The sequence below is a fragment of the Polypterus senegalus genome, chromosome 10, assembly GCF_016835505.1.
Source record: "Polypterus senegalus isolate Bchr_013 chromosome 10, ASM1683550v1, whole genome shotgun sequence".
Classification (NCBI taxonomy): Eukaryota; Metazoa; Chordata; class Cladistia; order Polypteriformes; family Polypteridae; genus Polypterus; species Polypterus senegalus.
The window spans coordinates 44194628-44207254 of NC_053163.1; positions in this window are offsets into that span (position 1 = coordinate 44194628).

Here is a 12627-nt window from a genome sequence, read left to right on the forward strand (position 1 = left end):
CTGGAACAGAAAATTCATTATATGCAGATGATATGGTACTGTATATATCAGACCCAGAAAATTCTGTGCCTGCAGTCTTAACAGCACTCACAGAATTTCAAAAGATCTCTGGTCTCAGAATTAATCTGAATAAAAGTGTATTCTTTCCAGTGAATTCTCAAGCATATAATATTAGATTAGATACCCTACCTTTTATCATTGCAGAACAGTTTAAATACCTAGGGTAAACATCACAAGTAAACATAAAGCTCTTTATCAACAAAATTTCGCCATCTGCATGGAAAAAATTAAACAAGACTTGCATAGATGGTCAACCCTTCATCTCACACTAGCTGGAAGAATTAACACTGTTAAGATGAATATTCTTCCTAAGCTCCTTTTTTATTTCAAAACATCCAATATACATTAATAAATCATTCTTTAAGCAATTAGATTCAACAATAACCTCATTTATTTGGAATTCAAAACATCCACGCATCAAAGAGCGACCCTACAAAGACAAAAGGCAGAAGGCGGCATGGCTCTACCTAACTTCCAGTTTTATTACTGGGCAGCAAATATACAGCGATAAGAACCTGGACACAAATAGAAGAACATACACAGGCTTGGACCGCAATAGAAGTAAAATCCTGCAGTACTTCTTTGTATTCCTGCTCTGTGCTCAATAAACACAGTTATGCAATATACTAATAACCCAATTGTGCTCACTCACTTAGAATCTGGAACCAATGTAGAAAGCATTTTAAGACGGAGAAGCTTTATCTGTGGCACCTCTGCAAGAGAACCACCTCTTTCAACCTTCAAAACATATGCAGTTTTTAATATCTGGAAAAATTTGGAATTAACTTGCTTAGAGATCTTTATATAGACAACGTCTTTGCATCCTATGAACAATTACATTCCAAATTTAACATTCCAGCTACACATTTCTTTCACTATCTTCAAATCAGGAACTTTGTTAAACAGAACCTTCCAGATTTTCCTCATCTTGCACCCTCATCCATGCTGGAAAAAATATTGCTCAATCTCAAGGACTTAGACACCATCTCTACAATATATAAAATCATTTTACAATCCCTCCCTTTCAAAGATCCAAGAGGACACTGGGAAAAAGATCTCTCAATTAATATATCAGAAAAGGAGTGGAAAGTAGCAATGCAGAGAATTCACTCGAGCTCCATATGCAAAGCATACAATTATACAACTCAAAATTATATATCGAGCACATCTGTCTCGTCTAAAACTCTCCAAAATTTTTCCAGGGCATGATTCAACCTGCAAACGCTGCAATCAAGTCCCAGCCTCACTGGGTCACATGTTCTGGGCCTGCACCAAATTAACATTATTCTGGACAAAAATTTTAATTACCTTTCAGACAGCCTTGGACTCACAATCCCTCCTAACCCATTAACAGCTGTGTTTGGGGTTCTTCCAGAGGGTTTTAAAGTGGAGAAAGACAAACAAACTGTGATTGCATTCACTACACTTTTGGCACGCAGACTTATTCTGATAAACTGGAAGAACCCAAACTCTCCTCTTTTAAGTCAGTGGGAAACCGATGTTTTATACTATTTGAAATTGGAAAAAATCAAATACTCAGAGGATCTGTACAGACTTTATTCAAAACATGGCAGTAATATTTTAAAATAAGCTTTTAAAGCACAGAGGAAGCAATTATTTTTGTATTTCTTTGTCTTCTGCATTCACCTCTATTGGCTTATCAAACTTATTAATTTAGGTATGTTTACAAGCCTTAAATTTTATGACGATTGCTTTGCTCTCTCTTTCAGGGGTGGGGGTCGACTTGTTCTTAACTCAATTTTACTTTTTGTAAAAACTAATTGATTTGTATGGAATGATTGTAAAAAAATTAATAAAACTTCAAAAAAAAAAAAAGAATATCAGTTACCCAATGACTTAAAGGTGATGGGTTAGGATTATTCCAGTCCAATACAAAGGATAAATTTCAAGCGTGTGCAGGAGGAATGTACAAAATATTGTTGACTTTTGTTGTTATTGTGCAGTAATATTGTACATCTTTAAATGGCAACTGAAACTGATAGAAATATTATTTATCCTATACATTTGCTTCAGTGACATTTACAATACAAAATGGTGCATTACAACATATGTTACATTAATTTATTTAATTCTTTTACAAAGTTTTAATAAAATAATTATACAGTAGACAACAAGATGCACAGTTTTGATTGTTCAGTTTGATTGAGAACCATGTAAATGTTTAGGCTTTTGCATGTCCTTTACACTCCTTACCACCTCAACAGTACATTCACTTTTATAATCAAACTAGCAAAATACCCGCGCTTCGCAGCGGAGAAGTACTGCCTTAAAATTTTTATTAAGAAGAAAATTAAACCTTTTTAAACTGAGGGAAAATATACCAATAATTATTTGTTAAGCATCTCTTTGTATACCACATTGTGAGTTCGGCCCTCTGGTTGTAATATGACGAAGCTGTGCGCTGAGCTTACTCTTGAGCATGCAATGTACAGTTGGCCATGTGAACAGTAATCTTGTTTCAAATCTCACAACTTGTATTGCTGCTATCATAATCGATTTGTGTTTCACGGTTTGTTTCAATTACGACAGTATTTGTAGGACTTGTGTTGAAGAGACATTCGGCATCTGTCAAGCGTTGTAAGTATACATCGATAACTTCACATCCAGCTCTTGAGAGTTTAAACATTCATAAACATCAAAGTGTCCACTACTGAAATCGTCACCTGTCAATCTAAGATGTTTAAGAGGCATTGGCGGTTGTCAAAAGGTGTAAAATATTTGGCAATTTCGGTACACTTGCGACAACCGAACAATTCATCGGCAGCCATCAACTCACATGCAGATGCATAGGTGAAGGTCTTAAGCATTTCACTCTTCTAGTGCTCCTGTGTAGAATAATTATCTCCTGTACCGTCATCAGTCCACACCTTGAACCTGTCCCAGTCATTCAATACATAAGACACAATGTTCCTCCGGATATCAAGAGTGAGCCTGATATGGCCGTGCAATATGTAACAAAGAGAATGGAAAAGGTAGGTGCCATCTCCGGGCATGGAAACCACTCGGTAAGTGACAGTTCTTTGATCGATGGTGATCACCTCGATAGACATGTTAATGGGGTACGGTTGGAATGATAAAGGAAATGGGTACCTGAACAATGTAAAGTAATAAAGTAAGTCTAAAATACCTACACAATAACTATAATCATAATAAATGAACAATAAAACAGCGGAAAGGCCGTGGATTAAATACAAAGGCTGTAAGTTATCAGTAGGGAGACGTGAATCCCGTGGCGAAGCAAGGAAGGGAATGTAGAGACTGGAGCGACGGTCGGCCTTATATAGGCAGGCAGCCAACAGCGTGGAAGGCGTTGGGATGGGGGACGCAACGCCGCCTCACACAGTGACCGAGCTGCAGGCTATGGACGTATATGTGTACGTAAGTAGGATTCAGTTAGCGCTGGGAACCCACGTACCAAATTTCTTGAAGATGGGCTAAAGTAACAAAGATCGTTGAAAAGTTCAATATGGTGGCCGACAGTGGCATCATACCACTGAAATAAGTACCAAATTTCAGCCTTCTTCCTACACGGGAAATTGGAGAATTAGTGATGTTGGAAAGTTCAATATGGTGGCCGACAGTGGCGTCATACCATCGAAATAAGTACGTACATTGATTTCAGTTAGCGCAGGGAAGCCACCTACCAAATTTTGTGAAGATGGGGCCATAAATAAGAAAGTTCAACATGGCGGACGTTGTCGACCGTTATGACCGTTCCATGTAGAATTTCAAAATGAAACCTGCTTAACTTTTGTAAGTAAACTGTAAGGAATAAGCCTGCCAAATTTCAGCCTTCTACCTACACGGGAAGTTGGAGAATTTTTTATGAGTCAGTGAGTGAGTGAGTCAGTGAGGGCTTTGCCTTTTATTAGTATAGATTTACTTGAGGGTAGCAACATTTTAATCTTATTATTTTCAATGTGATTTTCAGGGAGGTACCTGTGTTGTTTTTATGCTATTTAATTTTGTAACACATTTTTTAAACACTGCAATATAATTAACTCAACATTTTCTTTTCCTGTCATATTGGGTTCTCAGTAACAAGATGTAAGAATGACAAAGATCACCAGTTAATGGTTTGGGGCACCATGGTGATCCCCATGTAGTTTGAAGTTTTAAAAGTGAAAACAAAACCAAAACATTATATCTTTGTAGATGTGAGTCTTTAGCTGAATGCCCAAGATGGCGGCAGAGCCAGTTTGCAGTCTGGAGGACAGGAAGAGGCTGCCACAAGGGATTGCGAAGTGGTAGTGATGTCATTTGGGACGTGACTGTCAAGCACTGCTTCTGTTGAGTGAAGAAGAGAAAAGGCATTAGGCAACAGCTCCAGCTCTTGGTTTGGAGTGCAGCTACCTTTAGATGAGCGCTGAAGTTGTCTCCCAAGCACACGTGTGTGACACAGTATAGATCAAGATATATTTGTCTTTCTTTTTTAAGGTACACTGAACAGTATGTTCAAGATATGTCAGCATGTTCTGATAATATTGAAATAATGGTGGGATCATGCTTGATTTAAATATTGAAGAAATGATCTTAAACTATTAGAAAAGAAAGTACAGGTGGTCTTGGTTCATGTCTAGCACCTGATTTGTGTTGGACTAGATTGCAGCTTCATACAAAGTGAACTGGCTGAAGTAAATGGCAAACTCTCAGTATGATAAAATACTAAAAATGTATAATTTTTCCCTTGTCTTTAAATGCCATTTCGTGAGTATGGAGGTAAACCACTGAATGTCAAAATAAGTAGGTTTAAGTAGGTTTTATTAAATGAATGAATTAAAGAGCAGTCTTAGATGACAACATGACACACAGCTGAGAAGAGAATCTCTCCAAGCATGTGTGTGAGTAATTAAAGTAAGGCAGGTTATTCCATCCATCCATCCATTATCCAACCCACTATATCCTAACTGAAGGGTCACGGGGGTGTGCTGGAGCCAATCCCAGCCAACACAGGGCGCAAGGCAGGAAAAAAACCCAGGCAGGGCGAACACACACACACACACCAAGCGCACACTAGGAACAATTTAGGATCGCCAATGCACCTAACCTGCATGTCTTTGGACTGTGGGAGGAAACCGAAGAACCCGGAGGAAACCCACGCAGACACGAGGAGAACATGCAAACTCCACGCAGGAAGGACCTGGGAAGTGAACCCGGGTCTCCTAACTGCGAGGCAGCAGCGCTACCTACTGCACCACCGTACCGCCCAAGGAAGGTTATTTTATGAATAATATTTTGCCTATAAAAGAAATCACATATATCATGTTACTATCCCTTCAGACAGCATGAGACTTCATCACAAAAATGTAAGGACCCCGTTAGTTATGTTTTTCACACTTGGCATTTTAAACACAAATTAGGTCACAGGGGCTCAAGTGAAGCCGTTTTCATTAGGGTCTGGATTATGCATTAAGGAAATATGTCCTTTGCAATCAGTCAGAGTGGTAAAAATCTAAATCTAATGGTGTGTGTTTGTACGGTTTTCAATTTTCTAGGAAAATTCTTTTTACTTTCTCGTATATGAAGTATAAGGAAAGTATTGTAATCATCCAAAGATTCGGCGTTTTAGACCTCCCTGAGTCCGAAAATACCATTTTTGGAATTATGTTTGTGTTTCTGTGTGTGTGTGTGTGTGTGTGTGTGTATGAAAACATGATAACTTCAGTACGCTTTCAGTTAGGGTCAACCAAATTTTCCATACAAGTGTTAGGTACAAAACACCGGAAGTGGTACTTTACCTTTTATTTATGCAGGTGCAGAGTCTGATTTATTCAGCTTTACTTTTACAATTGTTCAATATATTATTAATTTGATTTGATTTGTTGTTGATGGTTCTTTAACGTACATAATATAAAAATATAATCATTGTCTTGTGGTTTACTCCTCAAATATCCATCCCATATCTGAGTATATGAGAAGACCAGTTACTGATCAGTTGGGACCAGGTACCTACAGTGTTTACTGTAGGTGGCTTATCACTTACAGATGAAGTTCAGCCTGTTACCCAATTGACAGTAAACTCTCCAGAAGCATTCCATCTCTTCCACAACTTTCTAGGGAGCACTGTCAAGAGGCTGGGCACCCCTGGCAGAGGTGCTTCAATATAAAATTCTGCAATTACCAAGTGGTCGAGCATTGTAAGTGGTAGAAGGTGAGTACAGAAGCCTGCATAAGGAGGACTCCCAGGAGGATGTCAGAAGTTGTAGGAGCCAAAACACTGCTGGTAGGAGAAACATAAACTGCACAGCTGAAGGGAGGCTGCATGCAGTGAAATCAGGAGCCCTGATAATGCACAAGCTGGGGAAACGATTACAAAAAACTGGCTGCAAGTCTGAAGGTACCAACAGAGATCAGTCTCTGATGGTTGCAAGTGCATGTGGAGAGGGGACAAGGCAAGGCAAGTATTGACTTGTCCTGCTATTTACTTGTTTATCTGTTGTGTGGGTACTCTTTTGGAGGTGACTCTTAACTGTATACATAGGAAGGCCAAGGTTTTGCAATTTGCCTGTCATAAAGTAAAATAATGTATATGCCTGTGACAATGCGGGTCGGTTCCACACTTCCAGTTGCTCTAGGGAGCCTCTTTTCTTTCCTCCTCCTCCTCTTCTAACGTCCTTCATGTTCCTCTTCTCCCTTTTCTCTCATTGGCCAGTCTGTTGTCTACTTTCTTATTTTGCTTTTTTTCACTCATACTGGCTCTACCGGTTACATACAGGTCAAATTCTGGAGAGTGGGGATTGAAAAAATAATTTGTTATAACAGGGATTTTGTTGTAATGGAATTGGAACATAATATATACTTTCAACAGTTAACAAAGCTGACTGTGGACTCAGCAATATCTACTTTGTTCTTTCTAGCATCAATGGCAGTGAGGAGTTCTAGCTTTTTCTGTATTGCTTCAGTTATATAAACGGCAGCCCTCGGTATCCATAGAGCTCAACTAGTACTATTAGACTTTGAGGTCAGGGGAGCATGCAACCCTTTAGTTACCAAAACAGAACCCTTTGGTGTTCATAATGTGGACTTTCCAGAGCAAGCACAACTTGAGTTAAACAAACAGAGGCCCTAGGTATCCCGACTGTGTGCATCTTAACTTTCAAAAACAGTACACCTTGGGTGATATTACTTAATGGATTGACCGGCACTCTGACTGGCTGCCATCTGTTCTTTTATGAGTCACCATTTCATTTTAACCTAGAAAAGTTTTCCATAAAAAGATCGTGATAAAACATTCGAGAAAAAGAAAGGTCACATTTTGAAAGTAAGAATCACTGGATGCATTAATTTGTGAACACAAAATTCAAACAGGCATTCAAATGCATTTTTTTTTTAAGATTATGTTGCACAGGTATTAAGGTAAAATCTCTTCAAATTTATGAAACACATTGAAAACTTCTTGAGTAGCATAAGCACAAGGGAAGGTCAGCAGTTAGAACTTTTGCTTAAGAGTGAGCTAAAATGTAATCCTCAATTGTGTCAATGTGCTCAGCAAAATAAAATCATACCTTGGGAAACCCATAAATAAGAAACAAAGCCTAGCTATGGCGAACCTCCAGAACTCTGCAAGTACAGCTGAAATCAGATTTGATTGACAGTTATCTGGCTCCTAGATACACCCACAATGCCTCTGGTTTGTAGTAAACTTTCTCAAGCTCTGCAGTTGCTAGAGTGTGACAACTGTCAAGTAAACTAAGTGAAATTAATGTGCAATCTTAACTGACTTTTCAGTGGAGTTCCTGAATTGAGATTTCTGGGCCAAGTACAGAAGTAATACATGTGTTTTGTGCTTTCTTAAATAAAATGACTTTGTTGAAATTAACTTTTCAGATTAAGCTGACTTCACTGTAGTGATGTTTTTTAACATTAGTTTTATAGGAAATTCACCAGGACAAAAAAAATGTTAAAATTGAGTTTGTTTTAGTGTACTTTGACCTGTCTACGCCTGCCCAGATTTAAGAATGTTTAACAGTTGTATTGCCGCCACTTGTGATTCTTCTGTTCTGTTTATCTGTGTAAATATGTCCTTGCTCCAGAATGCTATTGAAGGTTGTGGATATTGCCAGTGGTTTACCAGTTGATTAGCCATGTACTCTAAGGCTTGGATTCCTGGAAAGGCAAGGACTTCACCCAATCAGTGTATGTAAAAAAATGACTTTTTGAATGATTTAATACAAAGGAAAAGGAGGAAGTAAGTGAATTGATCCATGCCATGAAGAATATTCTGCTAGGAACTTTTTTGGGAACTTTATAAGAAATAGGCAAAAGAAAGTAGATAACAATCTACTTTCAATAGTCTAAGCTTTTAAGGTTTTATATCTTTGTGGTGTCTGAATGATTCTTGTCATTAAGTCTTTGTTACATTTCATAAATTGGGATCATTTATTGATCAGTTTAACCACACTGTTTTTCTTAGACCAGTCCTGAATTTCATATTTTGTTAACAAAAGAGGTGGGATTCCAAATATGAGCTATCTGGACTGCTAATAGTGATTAGCAGCACCATGCCTTGGTCTGTGAGCTAACCATTTACCCTTTTATGAACAAGTCATTGTAACTCAGTGGTGAAACTTGCTAATAAGGGATTGTTAAAGAGTGATAAATTTATATCCTACATTCTATTTCAAAATGATACTCCCAGTTATAAGCAACTTTAGTTGCTTGTGTTTTACCAAATACAGGTACTCCTCACTTTATGACTGAGTTCCGTTCCTACGACTACGTCGTTAAGTGAATTGGTCGATAAGCGAGGAGCTTGCGCCAGGAATATAAGATCGAAACTTTTTATGCATTTTTTCCATATGCCTTCCACACACTTATCTGTCACTTCGTCCCAAGCTGACTTAATGTTTTAATGCAATCTAAAATACTGTACGATTTCCAAAAATCACAATTTCTGTTGCTGCTACAGCTTGGGAAAAAGTCGTGCGCAAATAAAACACTTTGAATGTAGCTATAATGCCCTGATCCATTGGCTGTAGGACAGCAGTTGTGTTTTTAGGAAGATACACTACCTGTACGTCTAGGTGTAGATCATCAAGATGCTGGGGGTGGCCTGGAGCATTATCAAGCAGGAGAATAATTTTAAAAGGAACTCCCACTTCCAAACAATAATCCCGGACTGAGGGTATGAAGCAGTTCAAAAACCAATCTTAAAATCTTTTTTATTTGCACGATAGTAAACGGGCAGACTGTTTTTAATAACGTTCTTTAATGCACGTGGGTTTTCGGAGCGATAGACCAGGAAAGGCCTTAACTTGAACCCAGCGACATTCCCTCCCAACAACAACATGATCCTGTCTTTAAAAGCCTTAAAACTGGGCATTGCCTTAGCTTCTTTGTGCATATAGGACTTTTCAGGCATTTATTTCCACCAAAGCCTGGTTTCATCCACAATGAATATCTGTTTCGTGCAGTAGCTGCCTTTTTTAATTATTCCATCCAATTCGTCAACAAATTTTTCTGCTGCTTCTACATTCGCGCTTGCCGTCTCACCGCTGATTCTCCAATTATGCAGGTTGAATCTCCACCTAAACCGTTGAAACCATCCATGGCTTGCTGTAAATGATTCTGTCGATTTTTCGCCTTCATGTGCCTTCAAAGTCTCAAAGATACTGCGTGCCTTAGCTTGAATTATTAAAAGGCTTATCGGCATATTATTTTGCATCTGGTTGTCAAACCAGATCGCCAATAATTTCTCCATCTCTTTAATAAGACCTTTTCGAAGTCTAGTTATTATGGCTTTAAATCCTGTCGATGATTTCACCGCCTCTTTCACTCTAACTTTATCCTTTAAAATCGTTGAAATTGTCAAATGTGCCAATTTCAAGTCACATGCTATTTCTTTAACCATTTTACCAGCTTCGTAGTCTTGTATGATTTTTATTTTCATTTCAATGTCGATAGCTTTCCTTCGTTTCTTAACAATTTCTCCAGATGATGCCATACTTTTTCTTTTCGTCAACATCTGTACTATTTTGGGGTTACAATTAAGTAAAAAAACGAGGTTACACAGTGACTGCTTGTAGGAATGAAACTGACTGAAAAAGCACATAGCAAGCCAATTCGCCACTGACCGACACTCAAGCTGAGAAAGGGGATTCCCTGAATTGCAGGTCGAAACTTGATTGGTTGTAAGTGCGAGTGGTCGTTAAGCAAATAGGTCGTAAAGTGAGGAGTACCTGTATATTCATTTTTATGGTGTGATGTTTTGTTTTTGAATATGTGTAGTATTAAGGTTCCTGCAGAGGATTCTGGAAGCAGTATTATTTGTAGGAGTTTCTGTGGGAGCAGAGATGACCCAGAAGAGCTTTATGGTAAATGGAACTGACATCAGAAGTAAACCCCTTCATTTTTTAGGCCTCACCGCCTCAGGCCGATGAGCTCATAATTGGTGGAAAAAGGCAGCAGCAAGGGCTCAATACAAAGAGTATACAGTATTAAGAAACAATTAAAGGCATGAATAAGGAGGCCTAGGGTGTACATCCTTTATTATTTTGGTTGCCCTTTGTTACATTCTTATGATTTTTTTCACCTTCCCTTGTATACTTATCTATGCAAAATAAATTACTCTTACTAACTGGAACAATAGCTAGCTAAGATATACAGTATAGATAGCTAGATAGATACTGTAGATAGACAGAGAGAGTAGATACAACATTTTTTCTCTTCAACAATTACAATAATACCCCCTAAGCATGATATGATACATTTATTAACAATAAAAATACATTTTAACAATACTTGCCATTATACACTAAACATTACCCATATACTTTTCAACAATATATTCATATAGCAATAATTGACACAGTTAAAAGCACTGCAGTACTTATTATATTATTCAATATTTTATATAGTTATTACTTTTGTAAATGTATATATTACTGTGTAATAAAATATAATAGACACTATATTAAAATTAATTTATGCTTTGTGAAAAATACATTTTAATATACTAAAATGGCAAGAATTCATATGTTTAAAAATATATAACTTATTTAAAGATCTCTATTTTATAACATATTTTATTTCCACAAGGGGTGAGCTGAATGGAATTCCAGGAAAAACAAGGTCCCTAAATTGGGTATGGACATACTGCGTTGCCCTTCATTTACTCTCGCATTTTCACCATTTTTGTCCATTAGCTGTATTAAACAGCATTGCTTGTAAGTAGTATAAATGGAAGATGTTTGTAATTGCTTCTTGGCAGGAAAGAAAACTGTTTAGTTATGCTTGAATAATATGCCTTAAATGAACTACATATGTTATGGTAAATTACATTAAATTATGTTGGAATTTATCCAAATTGCTATCTTTAAAATGAATTACAAAATTTTGCAGCATACAAGTAATACAGGTAACTCACTGAAACCATTGCTACTCTTGTGTAAATTTGATTATAAAAGTGAATGTACTCCTATCCCAGGTTCAGTTGTTCTTGGATGCTTATACCAGGACACCAGGAGAACCTCTGTAGATGTTAGGATTGGGATTGATGGATTGTTTTTTGTTAACTCTCAGTGAACACCACACCAGTACTCCACCTCTTTCAGTTCTGATTGTATACTTTTTAAACTCTAATCATTCATATATTCACTCTCAACTGTTACTAATTCACTTTCAACATGAGTTTTAACTTTGCCAATTCAAAGTTTGTGTAGCCTGAAAATCATGTATCTCAAAAACAGAAGAAAAAATAATATTAACCTTTTCTTTTGTTCTATGCCAACCACTTTACCAACGTGGCCTTCAGTCCAGCTGGCCAGATTTATAACACAGAAGCAATACCACAGGAGATTCTCAGATCACTGGGACTTACATTGACTCCTACACTTGGAAGATGGCCATGTAGACGGCACAGGGAGAGGAAGCAAAAAGAGGCAAGCAAACAGGATTACTAACTAAGCTAAAGGCTGCTCCTCATAAAACCCCTCTTCCTAGCGTTCTTCTTGTGAATACTAGATCACTCACAAATAAAATGGCTGGATAGTTCCACACATAAAACTACAAGGGACTGCTGCGTTTTGATTTTTTTGGAGACATGGCTGGATCCCACCATACCGGACACAGCAATTGAGCTTGCATTTTGCACGCTCCATCGAGCCGATCGAACCCTCAATTCCGGTATGAAAACAGGTGGAGGGCTATGTGTCTATACTGATAATGCTTGGTGCACTAATAAAACTATAATCAACAAGTTTTGTTGTCTGGACATGGAATATCTGATGCTAAGATGCCGACCGTTTTACCTACCGAGAGAACATACCGTTGTTATTGTTACGGCAATATACATACCTCCTCAGGCTAATGTTAATTCAGCACTTGAAAAATTGTTTGACATTATCAGTAAACAACAAAACTCGCACCCTGATGCAGTTTTTATCATTGCTGGGGATTTTAATCGAGCGAATCTTAAGGATGTATTCCCCAGATTTTATCAGCATGTTCATTGTAAAACCAGAGGGGAAAACACCTTAGACAACGTCTATACAAACATAAAAGACGCCTAAAAGGTCATTCCATGCCCCCACCTCGGCAAATCTGATG